This window comes from Dendrobates tinctorius, unplaced genomic scaffold (genome assembly GCF_039654945.1).
Source record: "Dendrobates tinctorius isolate UK_male_01 unplaced genomic scaffold, ASM3965494v1 ptg000030l, whole genome shotgun sequence".
Classification (NCBI taxonomy): Eukaryota; Metazoa; Chordata; class Amphibia; order Anura; family Dendrobatidae; genus Dendrobates; species Dendrobates tinctorius.
Window position 1 is genome coordinate 8,002,686 of NW_027361698.1, and position 24,808 is coordinate 8,027,493.

Below are 24,808 nucleotides of genomic sequence, written 5' to 3' on the forward strand. Positions count from 1 at the left end.
CTGACTCTTCTCCTTCCTAACGATTCTGTACCTCTGCCACCCTCCTGGTTTTTGACTCTGACCTTGGCCTGAATTTGACTCTGCTATTGCCTGCCGTTTTTCGTACTTCCCTCTGACGACCGTCCTGCTCTGGCCGCTGCTCATATTCAGACAGCTACCTCCTGGGCTCTGTTGTAAATCCAGATCCCTGTATAGGGGTAAAGGGTATCAGTGTTTCTTGGGGTGTTGCCTGGCTGCAGCCCAGAACCGCAGATGGATGTTACATTATATCCGGCCATAAAATTAACTGCTTCTTGTATATATACCCAACATATACAAAAGCAGTCTCCCTGAACTTTTTTTTTTTCTTCCTCTGACCGAGCTGATTTTTGGCCTGAACACCTGTTGCATTGCACAGCCTGGAAGATCACTCTCATTTTCCTGGACTACTATGCAGCAGTCTGGAGTCTTCAGGGAGAGAGCTGCACCTCAGAGATCCATGCTATTGGCACGTCGGCCTCTGAGCAACTACTCTGGCTATGGTTGCCCAGGGGCTCAGGTATTGCCCGCAGATGCGGCAAAAGTTTTATTACCTATTTTTCTTTCTTTTGGTCAGAAATCTCAGTGTTTGAACGCGTATGTGGATTGTGGATCTGAAGGAAATTTTATGGATTTTTTGGCTGCTAAAAGTCTCGGTGTACCCCTATTAAGTCTTAATGCCCCTATAAAAACTACTGCTATTAATGGCACACCCATTGACCAGGAGGGGGTTAAATTTGTTACTGACAAAATCACTATGTCTGTGGGAGCGTTGCATACCGAGGTTATGTCATTTTTTGTGATGGATAATTTATCTGCTGCAGTCATTTTGGGAATGCCGTGGCTACGCCAGCACAATCCCAGTCATCGACTGGCACCTAGGCGATGTTGTACGCTGGAGTTCGCACTGTCAGGATAACTGCATATCACTAGCAGTACACCACGTTAAAGTTAAAAACCCCCTCATACCGTTTGCTTTCAGAGACTATGAAGATGTTTTTTCTATTGTAGATTCTGAGAAGCTACCCCCAACAGAGAGTATGATTGCCCTATAGACCTGATTCCAGATGCCCGTCTCCCAAAAGGGAGAATATTTAATCTCTCTGGTCCAGAGCGTCAGGCCATGAATGAGTACATAGCAGATAGCTTAAAAAAAGGGTTTATTAGACCATCCATTTCACCAGTTGGAGCCGGGTTCTTCTTTGTAGAAAAGAAAGATGGTGGTCTCAGACCCTGCATTGATTACCGGGAGTTGAACGCAATCACCATAAAGAACCAGTATCTGCTTCCACTCATCCCTGATCTTTTTAATCAGCTAATAGGAGCCCGTTGGTTTACTAAACTTGACCTCCGGGGGGCATACAATCTAGTCCGCATAAGAGACGGGGATGAGTGGAAAACAGCCTTCAATACCAGCCTTCAATACCCCTCTTGGCCATTTTGAGTACCTTGTGATGCCGTTTGGACTCAGTAACGCACCTGCCGTGTTCCAGCACTTTGTAAATTATATTTTCAGGGACATTTGTGGGGTGTATGTCATCGTGTATTTAGATGACATTTTGATTTATTCTGCTGACCCTGTGACACACGCTCAACACGTCTGTTCTGTGCTGCAGAGACTGCGAGAACACTCCTTGTTTGCTAAACTGGAGAAATGTGTTTTCTTTGCTGAGGAGGTACAGTTTTTAGGGTACATGGTTTCAGGCAAAGGCTTTCGTATGGATCCTGCCAAGATCCAACCTATCAAAGCTTGGGTGCAACCCAAATCGCTAAAAGCGCTGCAGCGATTTTTAGGGTTTGCTAACTACTACCGTAAATTTATCAGGGGATTCTCCGAAATTGCCAAACCACTCACGGATTTGACCCGAAAAGGGGCAGACATGGCTAATTGGAACCCTGAGGCAATTCAGGCTTTTGCTGCGCTAAAAGAGTGCTTTGTGGCCAACCCAGTTTTGGTTCAGCCTGATCTGGACCGCCCATTTATTGTAGAGGTGGATGCCTCTGAGGTCGGAGTGGGAGCAGTGCTGTCGCAAGGCACTGCATCCCTCACTCAGCTTCGCCCATGTGCTTTTTTTTCCCGAAAATTCTCTGTCACTGAGAAAAACTACGATATAGGTAATCGGGAATTATTGGCGATCAAATGGGCCTTCGAGGAATGGCACCACTTCCTCGAAGGCGCCAAACATAAGATCACGGTAATTACCGACCACAAGAATCTGACCTACCTGGAGTCAGCTAAAAGATTAAATCCTAGACAGGCAAGGTGGGCCTTGTTCTTCTCTAGGTTTGATTTTTTTTAATCACCTTTCGCCCTGGTACTAAAAATGTGAGGGCCGATGCCCTCTCGCGCAGTTTTTGCCCCTCACAAGCCGAGGACTGTGAGCCAGTCCCGATATTGGCCAATGGGATCGTTGTGTCAGCAGTATCTCTGGACCTTCTGGAGGAGATCCGTAACTCCCCGGAACAGGCTCCTGACACTACGCCCCCCAAAAAATTGTTCGTCCCGGCTACGTTTCGCATGCAAGTTCTTAAAGAGTCACATGACTCTGTTTTGGCAGGCCATCCTGGTCTCAATAATACCACCCGACTGGTAACCAGGAACTTTTGGTGGCCGACGGTGGTTAAGGACTGTAAAGATTATGTGTTAGCGTGCGAAGTCTGTGCCCGCGCCAAGTCCTCCCATAATCGCCCTGCCGGCTGGCTCCAGTCCTTACCCACCCCTGAGAGTCCATGGACCCACATCTCCATGGACTTTATTACGGACCTGCCGCCCTCAGATGGGAAAACGTGTATCTGGGTGGTGGTGGACAGGTTCAGCAAACAGTGTCACTTTGTCCCCCTGTCTGGGCTCCCTAACTCAGAAACCTTGAGTAAACTTTTTATTGTGCATGTTGTACGCCTGCATGGTGCTCCAGTGAATATTGTGTCCGACAGAGGTACCCAGTTCGTCTCAAAATTCTGGAGAGCGTTCTACAAACGCATTGGGATTGAGCTGTTCTTCTCCTCTGCCTACCACCTCGAGACCAATGGTCAAACCGAACGTACTAACCAAGCACTGGAGCAATACCTCCGCTGTTATGTGTCAGAACATCAGTCTGATTGGGTGGAACATCTGCCACTAGCTGAGTTTGCCCTAAATAATCGTTACCAAGACTCCATTAAGACTACCCCATTTTTCTGCAACCTTGGACTGCATCCATGGTTTGGTTCATTCTCGGCTAGGATGTCAGAGCTCCCCGGGGTAGAGGGAAATATACATCGCTTAAAAATGATTTGGTCTGAGGTAAACTCGAACTTGAAAGGGGCCCAGGTTAGTCAGGCTTCGGCTGCGAACAGGCGACGATCTAAGGGGCCGCACCTGGGAGTTGGAGACAAGGTTTGGCTCTCTACCAAAAACATCAAACTTAAAGTGCCGTCTGCCAAACTGGGTCCCAGATTTATTGGTCCATATGAATTCATAGAAGTAGTTAACCCTGTAGCTTACCGTTTAAAACTTCCACAGTCTTTTAAGTTGCCCAATGTGTTCCACAAGTCTCTCCTCAAGCTGTATCGCTCCCCAATTCACCCTGTCCAGCCCCCTCCCCCTCCTGTTTCGGTCGGAGGGTCCTTGGAGTATGAAGTCCAGGGTATCCTTGACTCCCGCCTTGTGAGAGGCTCCATACAGTATCTTGTACACTGGTGAGGCTACGGCCCGGAGGAGAGGTCCTGGGTCCCCGCCAGGAACATCCATGCCAAGGCATTAATTAGGAGATTTCATCTCCTTCACCCTGACAAGCCGGGTTTTGAGGGTCCGGAGGCCCCTCCTGGAGAGGGGGGTACTGTCACGTCGCCATCAGACTCGGGGCCTGCTGTCCAGGCCTCGGCCACCAGGAGGCGCCGGACTGACATGTCGCCGTCGAATTCGGGGCCTGCTGTTCCGCCCTCAGCCACTAGGAGGCGACGGACTGTCACGCCGCCCTCGGGCTCAGGGCCTGCTGTCCAGGCCTTGGCCGCCAGGAGGCGCCGGACTGACATGTCGCCATCGAACTCGGGGCCTGCTGTTCCGCCCTCAGCCACTAGGAGGCACCGTGGCTCGCGCCCGAGTGATGGCGGCAACAGTGAAAGGGCTTCTGCGCAGACATCTAGTGGATGCAGACTTCGCTCCTCTGTCAGTCATGAAGGGGTTGGTGCATCATCATCAGGTCTGGTCCTGGGGGCGGTCCTGATGACATCATCACCACAGGAGCCTGTGAGGGATGACCTGATCCCTCAAATACCTTGGGACTGGGCTTGCAAGCCGCCGGATATATTCTTGGTTCCCCTGGTTCACTTAGTGATTGATTTCTGTTTGCCTCTGACCCCAGCTTGGATTTCTGATTCCTCTATTGCCTGACGATTTTGTACTTCTGCTACTCTCCTGGTTTGTGACCTTGGCCTGGATATTCTGACTCTGCTCCTTCCTAACGATTCTGTACGTCTGCCGCCCTCCTGGTTTTTGACTCTGACCTTGGCCTGAATTTGACTCTGCTATTGCCTGCCGTTTTTCGTACTTCCCTCTGACGACCGTCCTGCTCTGGCCGCTGCTCATATTCAGACAGCTACCTCCTGGGCTCTGTTGTAAATCCAGATCCCTGTATAGGGGTAAAGGGTATCAGTGTTTCTCGGGGTGTTGCCTGGCTGCAGCCCAGAACCGCAGACGGATGTTACACCCCCGTTGAGAGGAGGGTACTGTCATGATCTCAGTGCGGGTTTGACTCGCACACGTGGGGTTAATGTCTGGAACCAGTGCTGATGACTGGAATTTCTGGGGTTAAAGGTTGTGATCCCAGTGCAGGCTTACCTGCACACCTGGGGCTATGATTGTGGCCTCTCCCTGGTTCTGGGAGTGGCTTCTTATAGCCTCAGGATGCTCCCATCCCCGTCAGTTTACTTTCGCCCTTGGCATTGTGTGGTGACCCCTGAGTGTGTTTGTGCTGTGTTCTGTTTGCTTGATTCTATTCTCTGTGTACGACTCGGTCTGTTCTCTGGATATTGCTTTGGATTCTGGTTGGTAGCTTCTATGTCTGTTTGGTTTTGACTTCTGCTTGGCCCTGACTATCCGTTCTGTCTCATCGCTGGTACTTTACTGATATCTCTGTGTATGACCTCCGTTTTGCCTGACTCTGAGTATTTCTGTATAGTGTCCTGCCATCTCTGAAAGCAGGACACTAAGCCCCGCCCCCTTGCAGTCACAAGACCGTAGGTCCTGTGACTGCTTGCTAAACTTCAGCATCCACAGGTCCTGTGTATCTGTACTTTCTGGCTGTACCTGACCCCGGGCCCCCCTACAGTGCGGGTGAGTCCCTGCTCAGCGGAGGCTGCACGCCGGCGCTGACAGGATCCTGACATCTGCATTCCTCAACGTCACTACCTCCCTTCCGAGCCCTGACTTGTGCCCATCCAGTAGTTTTCTCCCACATATGGGGTATCAGCGCACTCAGGAAAAATTGGACAACAACTTTTGGGGTCCAATTTCTCCTGGCACCCTTCGGAAAATAAAAAAATTGGGGACTAAAAGATCATGTTTGTGGAAAAAATACGATTTTTTTATTTTCACGCCCGGGCATTCTGTGAAGCACTGGGGGGTTCAAAGTTCTCACCACACATCTAGATAAGTTCCGTAGGGGGTCTAGTTTCCAAAATGGTGTCATTTGTGGGGGGTTTCCACTGTTTAAGTATGTCAGGGGCTTTCCAAACGTGACATGGTGTCCGATCTCAATTCCAGCCAAAAAAGTCAAATGGCGCTGCTTCCCTTCCGAGCTCTGCCATGCACCCAAATAGTCGTTTACACCCTCATATGGTGTATCAGTGTACTCAGGACAAATTGCACAATAACTTTTAGGGTCCTGTTACCTTTGGGAAAATAAAAATTGGGGTGAAAAGATCATTTTTATGGAAAAAATATGATTTTTTAAATTGTACCGCTGTACGTTATAAACTTCTGTGAAGCCCTTGTGGGTTCAAAGTTCTCACCACTTATATAGATAAGTTCCTTGGGGGGTATAGTTTCCAAAATGGGGTCACCTGTGGGGGGTTTCCACTGTTTAGGTGCATCAGGGGCTCTCCAAACCTGACATGGCGTCCGATAGAGTTGAGCCACTTTTGTTTTTTTAGGGTCGCGTTTCGTTTCGTGAAACCCGACTTTTCCAAAAGTCGGGTCGAGCAAGATCGTCCGATTATAGGGAAAAGTCGGGGTCGTCCCGAAACACGAAACCCAATGTAAGTCAATGGGGAATAAAAGTCGGCAGTGAGAGGAGGACAGGAAACACACCTACAGTGCCCATTTGAATGCCAAAAGCATCAATTCTTCTTACTTAAGCTTGTCAACCTTAATTAACTTCATAATACAAGTTACGCACTGAAAAATGGGGGTTATTTGGCTAAAGTTGTGGGGGGGTAGGGCTGGCTCCAGGTTTTCATGTGCCCTGGGCGAAAGAGCGCCCCTTTAACACATACCAAAACACATCATGCTCTGATACGGCAGAGAAATAGCGGTATAGTACAATGAAAAATACTTCACTTTTTACATCTCATGACGAGGCCCATCTATTTCTCCATACAGAATCATTGGTCCCATATAATGTTTGAAACAGTATATGATGAGCTCCACATAATGCTACAGTATATGTTGGTCCCCATGGATGAATCTCCACTGTCTTATGGGCCCAAATAATGCTCCAAACATAATGGGCCCCATTTCTAATGCTCTAGTGTATAATGGGCCCTGTAAATGCTGCTCCAGTGTCTGATGTCCACCTTTGGAATGTTCCAGTGTATGGTGGGCCCCATCTATCATTCTCCAGAGTAACGTGCTCCCCAAAAATTGCTGTCCCAACATTGAAAACAATCAAATAAGTCTCCTCGCTAGGGAATCCCTGTACTAGTCTGGACTCCTCGTCGTCCCCATCTTCCATCTCACTGCACAGTATTTCAACCTTGCAAGTGCTGTGATCCTGAGCAAGCAGGGGGGGCCCACTCGTTGGCGACGGCACTGGCACAGGGCCCCTGATAGTACGGTGGTGTGTCTGATGGCGGGTGGGCCGAACCTGCACTTTCATCTGCAGTTTCCTCTTTGTCACCGTGTAAGATGGAACTGTATATGGGAAGGGTAACCTGAGTTTCATCAGGGTCAGATTCAGGCCGTGTAGCGTGCGAGGGGAATGTAGTGGTCTGGGTCAATGTACCAGCAGATTCATCGAGCAGTGGCTGGGCATCAGTGCACTTGTGTCGCCCCCAGGAGTACGGTCGTCACAGTGGCATTACCTTCCTCCTAGGGAGTGTGATGTCATGCTTGGGAGCAATGAAGGATCTCTCTAGCAGGTTAACTGATTGGGCGGCGTTATTCCCACGAGTCATGACCCTCCAAACAGTGTTCATGAAGGCAAATTGTTTGTTTTACGTGGGCAGTATGGTTGCAAAGCTGAACCTTAAAGGAATGTCCAGAAGGGCACCACCAGGAGTGGAGCCTACGGTTAAATTCGACTCCACCTGGGAAACTTCAACCATGCCAGCTACAGAACAGATGCACACATTGCAAGCTTAATTCCGTTAACGAACGAGACTCCGTCATGCCCCGCGGTCCGAGTCCGGCTTACTAGAGGGACACGTGAGGCTCTGGCACATGAGATTGGCCAATAACTGGTGTGTCATGCCCTTACATGTCCGTGGCTGCATGTGCGCTACACTGAAAAGGCCAGCGTTTGTCGCTTACAGGTGCAGATAACCCGCTGAACAACGTTAGTGATGGGGATCACTGATTACAATTATTACCCGCGAACAATGATTTCCCAGTAAGTGCAGGTCAACTGCAGTTCCGGAATTAGGCCTAACCGTCATTCCTGAAAAAATGAAAAACTTACGTGTGCAAACCACAGGTGCTGTAGCTTGCTTAACAGCTCGCCAGCCGTTCTCACGCCCAGTATGGATTACACGTTATTGCACAAAGGTTAGAAAGGGTACCGTATCCCCGGATAACATGTATGGATAGCCTACACATTCAAAATATATGTCTCAGGAGGCAGGCTCAGACGGTGTTAGGCCCAGTATGGATTGCACGTGATTGCACAAAGGTTAGAAAGGGTACCGTATCCCCGGATAACATGTATGGATAGCGTACACATTCAAAATATATGTCTCAGGAGGCAGGCTCAGACGGTGTTAGGCCCAGTATGGATTGCACGTGATTGCACAAAGGTTAGAAAGGGTACCGTATCCCCGGATAACATGTATGGATAGCGTACACATTCAAAATATATGTCTCAGGAGGCAGGCTCAGACGGTGTTAGGCCCAGTATGGATTGCACGTGATTGCACAAAGGTTAGAAAGGGTACCGTATCCCCGGATAACATGTATGGATAGCGTACACATTCAAAATATATGTCTCAGGAGGCAGGCTCAGACGGTGTTAGGCCCAGTATGGATTGCACGTGATTGCACAAAGGTTAGAAAGGGTACCGTATCCCCGGATAACATGTATGGATAGCGTACACATTCAAAATATATGTCTCAGGAGGCAGGCTCAGACGGTGTTAGGCCCAGTATGGATTGCACGTGATTGCACAAAGGTTAGAAAGGGTACCGTATCCCCGGATAACATGTATGGATAGCGTACACATTCAAAATATATGTCTCAGGAGGCAGGCTCAGACGGTGTTAGGCCCAGTATGGATTGCACGTGATTGCACAAAGGTTAGAAAGGGTACCGTATCCCCGGATAACATGTATGGATAGCGTACACATTCAAAATGTATGTCTCAGGAGGCAGGCTCAGACGGTGTTAGGCCCAGTATGGATTGCACGTGATTGCACAAAGGTTAGAAAGGGTACCGTATCCCCGGATAACATGTATGGATAGCGTACACATTCAAAATATATGTCTCAGGAGGCAGGCTCAGACGGTGTTAGGCCCAGTATGGATTGCACGTGATTGCACAAAGGTTAGAAAGGGTACCGTATCCCCGGATAACATGTATGGATAGCGTACACATTCAAAATATATGTCTCAGGAGGCAGGCTCAGACGGTGTCAGGCACAGTATGGATTTGACGGCCCAGATTACACAGCGGAGGAGCAGGGAGAGGTAAAGATTGCAAATGCTGGGGCCCTGCCCAAGCAAGGGGGGCCCACTCGTGGGAGTCGGTACTGGCACTGGGCCCCTCATAGTACAGCGGTGTGTCTGATGGCGGGTGTGCACCACCACCGTCAGAGACACTTGATTGCACTATGAGGGACCCTGTGCCAGTGCCCGCGCCCAAGAGTCGGCCTACCCACCTGTCCAGGGCAACGGCACTCGCGCGGTGTCGTGCGCTAGGTGGTGACCCCGGCCAAGGGGGGGGAGGCAGCACAGTTAGGGAGTTTTAGAAAGTGGCATATGTTGATGTTGGACATTCAGCTGATGCAAAAGGCGAAATAGGTCAAGTCCCAGGAAGAGGTGGACCAAAGCAAGCCATTTTTCTGTCACCCTATGTGTCATCAGGGGAAGGTGGGACAAAATCCTTGGAAACCCATGCATGGTTCATTTTAATGAAGGTTAGATCATCCACATTTTGGGTTGACAGACGGGTCCTTTTTTCTGTCAGGATTGATCCAGCTGCACTGAAGACTCTTTCCGATAGCACACTTGCAGCTGGGCAAGCGAGCTCCTGTAAGGCATATTGGGCCAATTCAGGTCAGGTGTCCAGTTTAGCGGCCCAATAGTCAAAGGGGAATGACCTGTGTGGGAGAACATCGATATGGGAGGAAAAGTAGTTTGTAACCATGGTTGACAACTGCTGTCTCCTGTCACTTTCCATCGATGCAGTATTACCAGCTGTGTGAGCGGTATTTGAAAAATCAGTCCACAACATTGTCATGAAACCCCTGTCTCCAACGCCACTTCTACTGTGTGCACCACGAACACCTCTGCCAAGCTGCCCCCGGCCCGTACGGCTCGTGTGAGAACCATCACCGCTGCTGTGTGCTGGGAATGCCTCAAGCAACCGATTTACCAGAGTTGCTTGTTTATTAGCCAATATTAGGTCAAGGTTCTCCTGTGGCATGATGTTTTGTAATTTGCCTTTATAGCGTGGATCCAGGATGCTGGCCAACCAGTAGTCGTCATCGTTCATCATTTTGGCAATGCGGGGGTCCCTTTTTAGGATCCGCAAGGCATAATCTGACATGTGGGCCAATGTTCCCGGTGTCAATGATGCACTGCGAGTGCTGGATGGAGGAGCACTTTCTGGCAAATCCACATCCCTCCAGTCACGCACAAACCCTGTACCAGACCTTGCCACGCCAACATTTTCACTTGCCCCACGAGATGCATCCTCCTCCCCTAAGTAATCATCCCCATCATCATCCTCCTCCTCCTCTTCTTCCTCCACCTCGTCCAGGAGAGGTCCCTGAGCAGACAATGGCTGAATGTCATCAAGGATTCCCTCCTCCTCTTCCTCCTCATCAACATTGGCTGCAGACGCCTGCTCCTTAAGGTGCGTCAAAGTTTGCATGAGCAGATGCATAAGTGGGATGCTCATGCTTAGGATGGCGTCGTCTGCGCTTACCAGCCGTGTGCATTCCTCAAAACACTGAAGGACTTTACAGAGGTCTTTCAGCTTCGACCACTGCACACCTGTCAACTCCATGTCTGCTCTCAAAGTGCCTGGCCGTGTATCCTCCCACAAATGCATTATGGCCTGCCTCTGCTCGCACAGCCGCTCCACCATGTGCAGGGTGGAGTTCCACCTTGTTGCAATGTCGATAATGAGGCGGTGGTTGGGAAGGTGGAGCAATCGCTGCAGCTTCTGCATACGAACGGAGTGTACAGGCGACCGGCGGATGTGCGCGCACAGTCTTCGCACCTTCTGGAGCAGGGCTGTTAACTCCGGATAATTTTTGAGGAAGTACTGCACCACCAGGTTCAAGGTGTGAGCCAAGCAAGGTATGTGGCTGAGTTTTGAAAGGGCTATGGCTGCCACAAAATTACGGCCGTTATCACTAACTACCTTGCCTGCCTCAAGATGTACACTGCCCAGCCATGACTCAGTTTGTCGCTTCAAGTACTCGGCCAGCACCTCGGCGGTATGTCTGTCGCCCAAACACATCATCTGCATCACAGCCTGCTGACGCTTTCCACTAGCTGCTCGATAGGGGGACACATCGTGTGCAACAGTGGCAGCTGCAGATGGAGTGCTCGTACGACTGCGCTCTGTGGACGAGCTTTCGCTTCTGGAGGAGGAGGAGGAGGAGGAGGAGGAGGGTGGAACGCCTACAGCCAACTGTTTCCTATACCGTGGGCTAGGCAGCACTGTCCCACCACCGCTGTCCCCTGTGGACCCTGCATCCACCACATTAACCCAGTGCGCAGTGATGGACACGTAACGGCCCTGGCCATGCCGACTGGACCATGCATCAGTTGTGAGGTGCACCTTTCCGCTCACTGACTGCTTGAGTGCATGGACAATGCGGTCTTTCACATGATGGTGGAGGGCTGGGATGGCTTTGCGAGAGAAGTGGCGACTGGGTAGGTCATAGCGTCGTACTGCATAGGCCATGAGTTCGTGGAAAGCTGTGCTTTCCACCAACCGAAAGGGCATCATCTCAAACGAGATTAGTTTGGCAATGTGGGCGTTCAAACCCAGTGTACGCGGATGAGAGACTGAGTACTTTCTTGACCTACTCATAGTGTCTGGGAGGGTGAGCTGGACTTGAGAGCTGCATATGGTGGAAGTAGCGGTGGACAGGGCGGACTGAGAGAGGGTTGATGATGGTGATGGAGTTGGTGTTCTTTCTGATGGCCTAGAATCAGTCTTTCATTGATATAACAGTGGGATTCCCTGACTGCTGTGGCCTTGCAACGACACCTCAACATTTGCTGCTGTGCTAACCGGTGGGCTTACAGTGGGGGAAACAATGTAGCGTTGCTGACTACCTTCGTTGTGATCAGTTGCACATGTGGCACTTGAGGTTTGGTGTTGTGTCCACACTTGCAAGTGCATGCTGGTTAAATGTCTAAGCATGCAACTGGTATTCAAATTTTTCAGATTTTTCCCTCGGCTAAAGGTCTTTGCGCACTTCTTACAGATAACCTTGGCCTGATCATGAGGATTTTGTTCAAAAAAGTGCCACACTGCACTCTTCCTACTTTGGCAGACATTTTGCAGCCTAGCACGCTGTGATCTTTTGACCCTCTGGACAAGCTGTCCAGCAACTCTTTTGATGTTTGGAACCTGTCTTTGGAGTGCTACGGGCCTGCCATATAACAGCTGTTGCGATGTCGATGTCTGCTGTGGATGCTCCTCATCTGAGCTATTGGAAGCAGCACCCTCTTCCCCCAATGGATGCCAATCTGGGTCAACAACTGGGTCATCCATCACCTCCTCTTCTATGTCATGTGCACCTTCCTCTGTGTCACCGTGTATGGTGGTATAGTGTGCGGGAAGGGGCACCTGAGTCTCATCAGGGTCAGAATCTGGCTCTGTACACTGCGAGGACAATGTAGTGCTCTGAGTGAATGTACCAGCAGAATCATCCATCAGCGGCTGTGCATCAGTGCACTCCATGTCAGATTCATCTTGGCCTGGGTAATTCACCATTTGACTTGATAATCCAGGCATGGTATGTGAAAACAGCTCCATGGAGTAATCAGTAGTATGGCCTGCGTCATCCTTCAATCTTGGTTGGGGTGAAGGACACAAGGAAAGGTGTGGTTCATGAACATGAGCCTCCAATGACGACTCAGTGCTTTTACTTTTTACAACTGAAGAAGAGGAGGCGATAGAGCTGGAGGCTGAGTCAGCAATGTAAGACAAAACTTTTTCCTGATGCTCTGGCTTTAAAAGCGGTTTGCCAACTCCTAGAAAACTAAGCATTCGAGGCCTTATGTAGCCAGACGATGACGCAGGCTCAACACCTCCTGCATTCGGTCCTATTTTGCTCTTGCCACTACCATCAGATCCACCACCAACACCATCATTACCAGCTGCCAACCCCCGCCCAATTCCACGGCCTCTTCCACCAGCCTTCCTCATTTTTGGTAGAAATGTAGACAAAATCCAACAAACTATATAGTATGTAAAACAAGGTGTCTATAGGACAGGGGAGATTTTGAATTTCTGCACACACTTTTGGACACTGGACACTTTTGGATTGTGTGAGGCCCACTGATATCTGAGCGCTATGTGACAGGCTCGATGGCACAGCTGTGACCTAAGTGACTAGAGGATAAGTGAGATTTTGAATCTCTGCACACACTTTTGGACACTGGACACTTTTGGATTGTGTGAGGCCCACTGATATCTGAGCGCTATGTGACAGGCTCGATGGCACAGCTGTGACCTAAGTGACTAGAGGATAAGTGAGATTTTGAATCTCTGCACACACTTTTGGACACTGGACACTTTTGGATTGTGTGAGGCCCAATGAATATCTGAGCGCTATGTGACAGGCTCGATGGCACAGCTGTGACCAAAGTGACTAGAGGATAAGGGAGATTGGATTGCTTTTAAAAAAGCAGTTTGCGGAGCAGTGGGTAAACAGCAATGCCAGCCTGTCAGGAAGCCTTAAAAGGCAGCCCAACAACCAACACTACTGATACACCACAATATAGCCTCCCCTTGCACTGCACACACAGTGACTGGTGTGTTGTGCAGGCCAAATTGCTATCAGCAGCAGAAGCAGTTTTTTTTTCTTCTCAGCAGGACAAAAAAAAAAAAATTGGGATTGCTTTTAAAAAAGCAGTTTGAGGCCCAATGAATATCTGTGCGCTATGTGACAGGCTCGATGGCGCAGCTGTGACCAAAGTGACTAGAGGATAAGGGAGATTGGATTGCTTTTAAAAAAGCAGTTTGCGGAGCAGTGGGTAAACAGCAATGCCAGCCTGTCAGGAAGCCTTAGAAGGCAGCCCAACAACCAACACCACTGATACACCGCTATATAGCCTCCCCTTGCACTGCACACACAGTGACTGGTGTGTTGTGCAGGCCAAATCGCTAGCAGCAGAAGCAGTTTTTTTGTCTTCTTCCCTGCCTAACGCTCTCCCTACAGAATCAGCAGCAACCTCTCCCTATGCTAAGATCGGCAGAAGTAAGATGGCGGTCGGCGTGCACGCCCTTTTATACCCCCTGTGACGCCCACCAAAGCAAGCCAATCACTTGCATGCCCTTCTGAAAGATGGTGGTGACCCGTGCCTATGTCATCACGTTGCCCACAGTGTCCGTGGATCCTGATTGGCTGAAAAAGAGCGCAAAACAAACTTTTGAAACGCGACTTTGGCGCGTAAGTTGCCGACCTCGTGGCCGACCTCATCCTAGGGTCGGGTTTCGTTTCATGAAACCCGACTTTGCCAAAAGTCGGCGACTTTTGAATTTTTTCGACCCGTTTCGCTCAACTCTAGCGTCCGATCTGAATTCCAGCCAATTTTGCATTGAAAAAGCCAAACAACGCTCCTTCCCTTCTGAGCTCTGCCATGCACCGAAACAGTGGTTCCCCCCCTCATATCAGGTATCAGCGTACTCAGGACAAATTGCACAATAACCTTTGCAGTCCAATTTCTCCTGATACCCTTGGTAAAATAAAAAAAATTGAACCTGAAGTATTTTTTTGTGAAAAAAAGTTAAATGCTCATTTTTTTTTTAAATATTCAAAAAATTCTTGTGAAGCACCTGAAGGGTTAATAAACTTCTTGAATGTGGTTTTGAGCACCTTAAGGGGTGCAGTTTTTAGAATGGTGTCACTTTTGGGTATTTTCTATCATATAGACCCCTCAAAGTGGCTTCAAATGTGATGTGGTCCGTAAAAATAAAATGGTGTTGCAAAAATGAGAAATCGCTGGTCAACTTTTAACCCTTATAACTTCCTAACAAAAAAAAATTTTGGTTCCAAAATTGTGCTGATGCAAAGTAAACATGTGGGAAATGTTACTTATTAAGTTTTTTGTGTGCCATATCTCTGTGATTTAAGGACATAAAAATTCAAAGTTAGAATATTGCGAAATTTTCAAAATTTTTTCCAAATTTCTGTTATTTTCACAAATAAACACAAGTTATTTGAATGAAATTTTGCCACTAACATGAAGTACAATATGTCTCGAGAAAATAATGTCAGAATCCCCGAGATCCATGGAAGCGTTTCAGAGTTATTACCTCATAAAGGGACAGTGGGCAGAATTGTAAAAATTGGCCCGGGAGTTAACGTGCAAACCACCCTGGGTAGTCAAGGGGTTAACTATCTGGACTGTACTTAAAAAAATTTTTTTGGTTATCCAATCGATGTCAATAAGTACTGTAACAGGCATCAAAATACTATAATATGTAGGCCTAAAATGCACAAATTACCCCACTGTAAAATATGTGGCCTGTTTTTTTTTTTTTTTTTAAATGCAACATAGTGCTGTATATAACTTGAGTACCAGACAGGAAAACACTGGAATACCGTCCTAAAATGCCCAAATTTTTAGCACACGGATGTATGACGCGTGTCACAGATAATTCCCTGCTTGCTGTCATCTACTGCAACATTTCCTTTAATGGTACAATCTCTGTTACAATCCCTGCTTGCTGTCATCTACTGCAACATTTCCTTTAATGGTACAATCTATGCTACAATCCCTGCTTGCTGTCATCTACTGCAACATTTCCTTTAATGGTATATAACAGTGCCTACTGAATGTTTGCTAAATTCGTCTGTTGCAATGTACTCAATACTTACTGCTGTATATCCATGTTGGGGCCAGAAGAGATGTTATCAGGTGCAAGGTGTTACTAGCATATGTATGTAGCCAGGCCCTGTGCCTTTAGGGGGTTTTACACATAGCGATATCGCTATAACGTCACCTGATTTTGTGACGTTATAGTGATATCGCTAGCGATATCGCTATGTGTGATACTTACCTCCGACCCCGCTGTCCATCGCTGATCGTGCGAGAATGTCCGGCTCCATTTCTCGTCGTCAGCTTCCTGCTGTGACGATGAGTGACGCGTGGACGCGGGCGGGAGGACGTCAGGATCGCTGTGTCTGAAAGGTGAGTATCGTGCGCTGCGTCGCTGCTGCATCGCTGTGAGGTCTGCCTGTGTGACAGCTCACTAGCGATCATTTAGCGATGCACCAGCGATCCTGACTGGGTCGGATCGTTGGTCGGATCGCTGGTGCATCGCTAAATGTAAAAGGGCCTTTAGATTGTGTTACCTCCCCTGGTGTGCTAGCCAATTGCTAATTTATCCCAAACTAGTTCCCATAAGCCCTCTCACCTGATCCTCTACTCAGTCCTATATATTTAGCAGCATCCCAAGGGGGGCACGTGTGTGGGGTCTGGCACGTGTATCACTGCAGCAAAAGTATCTTAACGATGCAGTTATTACAACGGCAGTTAGTCACGGCAGGAGTCAGGACCCCACACTATGTACCTGTCTCTTTGGGGTATGTCTGCTGAGTAAGCACTTCTTATTACTTGAATCAAGCTTTTCTATTAACCCTCCTACTCCTTCACCATGTTTACATATGCCCTCACAGTGTTTGCTCCATTACTCCTCACTCTCCTTCGCTATCCCCATACCCCAGCACCCTCTAACCAAATAATCATCTCCCCTTCCCTCTTTCCTCTCCACCTGACCTCCTCTGCTGAACTGCTTCTCAACCTCAAATCTGTCCTAATGAAACATAAAACAAGCTTCCCACTCTCCTTGTCCCATCTGCTCTCCCTTTCTCTGCTTCTCCTCACTGTTGGCGACATATTTCCCAATCCTGGACCCCCAAAGCTCATAACCCCCATTACTACCCTTTCCTACCATTCCCTATCTAATATTAACTACCGTAATCTTACCAACTTAAAACCCATGCCATTGACACCCAACCCCCTACTCCCTCTCTCTGGAGCACTTTGGAATGCCAGCTCCATCCGCAATAAGCTTTCTGTAATTCATGACCTCTTTCTCTCTCACAATCTTGCATTTCTCGGCCTCACAGAAACCTGGCTGATACCCTCTGACACCGCCTTCTCTGCCACACTGTGTTACAGAGGCCTCCACTTCACCCACACTCCTCGCCCTGGCAACAGACACGGTGGAGGAGTGGGTCTTCTCCTTTCTTCCAACTGCACCTTTAACCCAATCCCACCTCTTTCCTCCCTAATCCGTCCCTCTTTTGAAGTCCACTCCAAGTGGCCGTCATGTACCGACCTCCAGGCCCGACCACTGCCTTCATTGACCAAATCTCTGCCTGACTTTTTCACTTTCTTTCAACTGACATCCCCACTATCATCATGGGTGACTTCAACATCCCCACTGATACCCTTCAGTGAGCAGCCTCAAACCTCCTGTCCCTTACTTCATCCTGTGAACTTACTCAGTAGGCCTCCTCAGCCACCCACACAGATGGACATACATTAGACCTGGCCTTCACCCGACTCTGCTCTCTTTCTAACTTCACCACCTCCCATCTCCCTCCATCTACTCACTTTCTCATCCCTGTCCTCCTCTCCTGGTACCCATGTCCAGCAACATGAGCACCCCCGCAGAAACCTTGCACACCTAGACACCCACACGCTCTCTGACTCTATTCTACCACTGGCATCCATATTCTCACTCCACAACACAGACAGTGCCACTGCTTTCTACAATGCCACTCTCGCATCAGCTATTGACATGGTCGCCCCTCTCATTCATGGCTGAATGCGACATACCAACAGACAACCCTGGCACAATAACACCACTAAATAGCTCCGGCAAGTGTCCAGGGCTGCAGAGCGGTGTTGGAAGAAAACAATTTCGCAAGACGACTTCACTGAATTCAAACGTGCAACACTCGCTTTCAAATCTGCCCTCACCTCTGCTAAACAGGCCTACATCACAACCCTCATATCTTCCCTATCTTACAACCCAAAACAGTTATTCAAAACTTTTAACTCCCTCCTCCGCCCACCACTGCCCACTCCAACCTCCCTCATCTCTGCTGAGGACTTTGCCACACACTTCAAAAATAATATCAACCAAACAAGGCAAGTCTTCATTGTTCAACCACCACAACCCCTTTGTATACCAGACCAATGCCCAAACCCCATTACCTCACTCTCCAACATCACTGAAGGGGAGCTTAATCGTCTCTTCTCCAAATTGCACCTGACAACCTGTGCACTTGACCCCATCCCAACCCTCCTCCTCCCCAACCTCACCACCACACTTATCCCATCCCTAACCCACCTCATCAACCTATTACTAACGTCCGGTACCTTCCCCTCTGCTTTCAAACATGCCACAATCACACCTATCCTTAAAAAGCCAACCCTCGACCCAACCGCTATGTCCAGCTATCGCCCAATATCACTGCTCCCATTCGCTTCCAAACTCCTGGAGCTGCATGTCCACTCTGAACTTTCCACCCACCTATCATCTAACTTGCTCTTTGACAATCTACAATCTGGTTTCCACCCCCCCATCACTCCACTGAGACAGCCCTGACCAAAATTACTAATGACCTACTTACAGCCAAGGCAAACAGACAATACTCTATACTCTTGCTTCTAGACCTGTCCTCTGCATTCGACACAGTTGACCGCTGCCTCTTACTACAGATCCTCTCCTCCTTTGGCATCAAAGACCTCGCCCTATCCTGGATCTCCTCATACCTTTCCAACCGCACATTCAGCGTCTCCCAATACCACACTACCTCCTCATCCCACCCTCTCTCTGTTGGAGTCCCCCCAAGGCTCTGTTCAAGGGCCCCTACTCTTCTCAATTTATACCCTTGGCCTGGGTCAACTCATAAAGTCCCATGGATTCCAGTACCACCTTTATGCTGATGACACTCAGATCTACCTCTCTGGCCCAGACGTCACCACTCTGCTGTCCAGAATCCCAGAGTGTCTATCAGCCATATCCTCCTTCTTCTCCTCTCACTTCCTCAAGCTCAATGTGGACAAATCTGAACTCATCATCTTTCCTCCATCTCACAGATCTTCCTTACCTGACCTATCTATCACAATTAATGACATCATCCTTTCCCCAGTACTGGAAGTCCAGAGTTACCCTCGCCTCGGAGTTACCCTTGACTCTGCCCTGTCCTTCAAACCACACATCCAAGCTCTTTCTACTTCCTGTCACCTCCAGCTTAAAAAAATTTCCAGAATCCATCCTTTCCTCAACTCTCAATCTACTAAAATGCTTGTGCACGCCCTCATCATCTCCCGCCTTGACTACTGCCACATCCTTTTCTGTGGTCTCCCTGCTAACTCCCTCACCCCTCTCCAGTCCATCCTTAACTCTGCTGCCCGACTAATTCATCTTTCTCCTCACCAGGACCGCCATCAGGGCATGACAGCCCTTACTGCTGTATGGGGCCCGGTGATCAGCAGTACAGAACGGGGGCCCACATCTCAGGGGCCCCACTCCTGTGCTTCTAGTCATCGGGCCCCAAGTGCTGTGCTCTGCGGCCGGGCCTGCGGCGCACCGCACACATATCAGAAGAGCTGCAACAGCGGCCGACATCAGATGAGAGCTGCGCAGAAGTGGAAGTCAAGGTGAAGGACCTGTGGTGATGTCCTCAGCTCCGCCCCCTGATCACATGATGATGACATCACCACAGGTCCTTCAGCTCACAGCAGCAGCTGCATCTTCACTGCAAGAGCGCGGTCAGGTAAGAATAAAGTTTTTTTTTATAATTTAATTATTGAAAGCGTCCAATATGTTTCCCTGGCAGGATGGAGACACATGGACTATGTGTCTCCATCCTGCCAGGGCAGATTGAAGGCACACGGGCAGATTGGATTGTGACACTGGGGGCAGGATCGAGACGGGACATGATTGGAGATACAGGGGGCAGAATGGAGACATGGGGCAGAATGGAGATGCGGGACATGATTGGAGACACGGAGCAGAATGGAGATATGGAGCATGATTTTAGGCACGGGGCAGAATGGAGACACGGGGCATGATTGGCGACACGGGGCAGAATGGAGATACAGGGCATGACTAGAGACACTGGGCAGAATGGAGATATGGGGCATGATTGGAGACACGGGGCAGAATGGAAATGCGGGGCATGATTGGAGACACGGGGCAGAATGGAGATATGGGGCATGATTGGAGACACGGGCAGAATAGAGATATGGGGCATGATTGGAGACACGGGGCAGAATGGAGATATGGGGCATGATTGGAGACACGGGGCAGAATGGAGATACGGGGGCAGGATTGAAGATACAGGGGGCAGAATGGACATACGGGGCATGATTGGAGATACAGGGCAGGATGAAAGACATGGGGGCATGATTGGACACACGAGGGCAGGATTGAAGATACAGGGGGCAGAATGGACATATGGGGCATGATTGGAGATATGGGGCGGGGCAGAATGGAGATACGGGCTGTGATTGGAGACATGGGGCAGAATGGAGCTATGGGGCATGATTGGAGACATGAGGCAGAATGGAGATATGGGGCATGATTGGAGACACAGGGCAGAATGGAGATACGGGGCAGAATGGAGATACGGGGCAGAATGGAGATACGGAGCATGATTGGAGACATGGGGCAGAATGGAGACACGGGGCAGGATGAAAGACATGGGGGCATGATTGGAGACACGGGGGCAGGATTGAAGATATAGGGGGCAGAATGGACATATGGTGCATGGTTGGAGATACAGGGCAGAATGGAGATACGGGGCATGATTGGAGACTTGGGGCAGAATGGAGATACGGGGCATGTTTGAAGATACGGGGCATGATTGGAGACACGGGGCAGAATGGAGATACGGGGCATGATTGGAGACACGGGGCTGAATGGAGATATGGGGCATGATTGGAGACATGAGGCAGAATGGAGATATGGGGCATGATTGGATACATGGGGCAGAATGGAGATATGGGGCATGATTGGAGACACGGGGCAGAATGGAGATATGGGGCAGAATGGAGATATGGGGCAGAATGGAGATATGGGGCAGAATGGAGATATGGGGCATGATTGGAGACATGGGGGACAGGATTGAAGATACAGGGGGCAGAATGGACATACGGGCCATGATTGGAGATACGGGGCAAGATTTGAGACACGGGGCAGATTGGAGATATGGGGCTTAATTGGAGACACGGGGCAGAATGGAGATATGGGGCATGATTGGAGACACGGGGCAGAATGGAGATACGGGGCATGATTAGAGACACGGGGCAGGATTGGAGATACAGGGGGCAGAATGGAGATGCGGGGCATGATTGGAGACACGGGGCAGAATGGAGACACGGGGCATGATTAGAGACGCGGGGCAGGAAGGGAGATATGGGGCATGATTGGAGAAACGGGGCAGAATGGAGATATGGGGCATGATTTGAGGCACGGGGCAGAATGGAGACACGGGGCATGATTGGAGATACGGGGCATGATTGGAGACACGGGGCAGGATTGGAGATACAGGGGGCAGAATGGAGACACAGGGCAGAATGGAGATGCGGGGCATGATTGGATACACGGGGCAGAATGGAGACACGGGGCATGATTAGAGATGCGGGGCAGAATGGAGATATGGGGCATGATTGGAGAAACGGGGCAGAATGGAGATATGGGGCATGATTTGAGGCACGGGGCAGAATGGAGACACGGGGCATGATTGGAGACACGGGGCAGAATAGAGATACGGGGCATGATTGGAGACACAGGGCAGAATGGAGATATGGAGCATGATTAGAGACAAGGGGCAGAATGGAGATATGGGGCATGATTGGAGACACAGGGCAGAATAGAGATATGGGGCATGATTGGAGACACGAGGCAGAATGGAGATATGGGGCATGATTGGAGACACGGGGCAGAATGGAGATACGGGACAGAATGGAGATATGGGGCATGATTGGAGACATGGGGGCAGGACTGAAGATACAGGGGCAGAATGGACATACGGGGCATGATTGGAGATATGGGGCAAGATTAGAGACATGGGGCAGAATGGAGATACGGGGCATAATTGGAGACACGGGGCAGAAGGGAGACCCGGGGCATGATTGGAGACATGGGGCAGAATGGAGATACAGGGCAGAATGGAGATACGGGGCATGATTGGAGATACGGGGGCAGGATTGAAGATACAGGGGGCAGAATGGATATACGGGGCATGATTGGAGATACAGGGCAGGATGAAAGACATGGGGGCATGATTGGAGACACGGGGCAGAATGGAGATATGGGGCATGATTTGAGGCACGGGGCAGAATGGAGACACGGGGCATGATTGGAGACACGGGGCAGAATGGAGATACGGGGCATGATTGGAGACACAGGGCAGAATGGAGATATGGAGCATGATTAGAGACAAGGGGCAGAATGGAGATATGGGGCATGATTGGAGACACAGGGCAGAATAGAGATATGGGGCATGATTGGAGACACGGGGCAGAATGGAGATATGGGGCATGATTGGAGACACGGGGCAGAATGGAGATATGGGGCATGATTGGAGACATGGGGGCAGGACTGAAGATACAGGGGCAGAATGGACATACGGGGCATGATTGGAGATATGGGGCAAGATTAGAGACATGGGGCAGAATGGAGATACGGGGCATAATTGGAGACACGGGGCAGAAGGGAGACCCGGGGCATGATTGGAGACATGGGGCAGAATGGAGATACAGGGCAGAATGGAGATACGGGGCATGATTGGAGATACGGGGGCAGGATTGAAGATACAGGGGGCAGAATGGATATACGGGGCATGATTGGAGATACAGGGCAGGATGAAAGACATGGGGGCATGATTGGAGACACGGGGGGCAGGATTGAAGATAAAGGGGGCAGAATGGACATACGGGGCATGATTGGAGATATGGGGCAAGATTAGAGACACGGGGCAGAATGGAGACACGGGCACAAAGGAGATACGGGGCATGATTAGAGACACGGGGGCAGGATGAAAGACATGGGGGCATGGTAGGAGACATGGGGACAGGATTGAAGATACCGGGGGCAGAATGGACATACGGGGCATGATTGGAAACACGGAGCAGAGTGGAGATACAGGGCATGATTGAAGACTCGGGGCAGAATGGACATATGGGGCATGATTGGAGACACGGGGCAGAATGGAGATACGGGGCATGATTGGAGACACGGGGGCAGGATCAAAGACATGGGGGCATGATTGGAGACACGGGAGCAGGATTGAAGATACAGGGGGCAGAATGGACATACGAGGCATGATTGGAGACACAGGGCAGAATGGAGATGCGGGGTATGATTGGAGACACGGGGCAGAATGGAGATATGGGGCATGATTGGAGACATGGGGCAGAATGGAGATATGGGGCATGATTGGATACACGGGGCAGAATGGAGATATGGGGCATGATTGGAGACACGGGGCAGAATGGAGATACGGGGCAGAATGGAGATATGGAGCATGATTGGAGACATGAGGGACAGGATTAAAAATACAGGGGGCAGAATGGACATACGGGGCATGATTGGAGATACGGGGCAAGATTTGAGACACGGGCAGATTGGAGATACGGGGCTTGATTGGAGACACGGGGCAGAATGGAGACACGGGGCATGATTGGAGACACGGGGAAGAATGGAGATACAGGGCAGAATGGAGATACGGGGCATGATTGGAGACACGGGGGCAGGATTGAAGATACAGGGGGCAGAATGGACATACGGGGCATGATTAGAGACACGGGGGCAGGAAGAAAAACATGGGGGCATGATTGGAGGCACGGAGGCAGGATTGAAGATACAGGGGGCAGAATGGAGATACGGGGCTTGATTAGAGACACGGGGGCAGGATGAAAGACATGGGGCATGATTGGAGACATGGAGGCAGGATTGAAGATACAGGGGGCAGAATGGACATACGGGGCATGATTGGAGACTCGGGGCAGAATGGAGATACGGGGCATGATTGGAGACACGGCGGTAGTATTGGAGATACTGGAGGCAGGATGGAGAGACACAGGGCAGAATGGAGATACGGAGCATGATTGGAGATATGGGGCAGAATGGATATACGGGGCATGATTGGAGACTCAGGGGGCAGCATGGAAACACGGGGCAGTATTGGATATATTGGGGGTAGGATGGAGACACAGGGGGCAGAATGGAGATACGGGGCATGATTGGAGACACAGGGCTGAATTGAGATACAGGGCATGATTTGAGACACAGGGGGCAGAATGGAGATACGGGGCATGATTGGCGACACAGGGGGCAGGATGAAAGACATGGGGGCATGATTGGAGACACTGGGGGCATGATTGAAGACACTGGAGACAGGATTGGAATCATATGGGGCAGGGTTGGAGACAGATGGGGCAGGTTTGGAGACAGATGGGGCAGGGTTGGAGACAGATCATGCAGGATTATGGGGCAGGATGAATGCGATGGAGACAGATGGGGCAAGATGGGGAGACCATATGGGGCAGAATGGATACTCATGAGGGCAGGATGAGAGAACATTTGGCTGAAGCCAGGAATGAGACACACAGGGGCCAGGATGGGGGATATTATTACCATAGGGGCTAATTAAGGGATATTACTACTGCAATGATGTATTTATTTTATTTTTTGAGTATACTGTTTTAAATGGGGGGGCGGTCCTGTTACTGTGTAGAGTGATACTATATTGCCTTTTTTTCTTCATGTGATGTAATGTAGATTTGGGGAAAAAAATAAGTAATGCGTTCTTCAAGTGGAGCTCTAGATAACTTTGTTATTTCCTGCAGAGACGAGTCCTGGCTGGAAGACGTGATGGCGATCTGTGCTAGATGAAAAGCAAAGATGAAGGACTTCACCTAGAGACGTCACTGGTGAG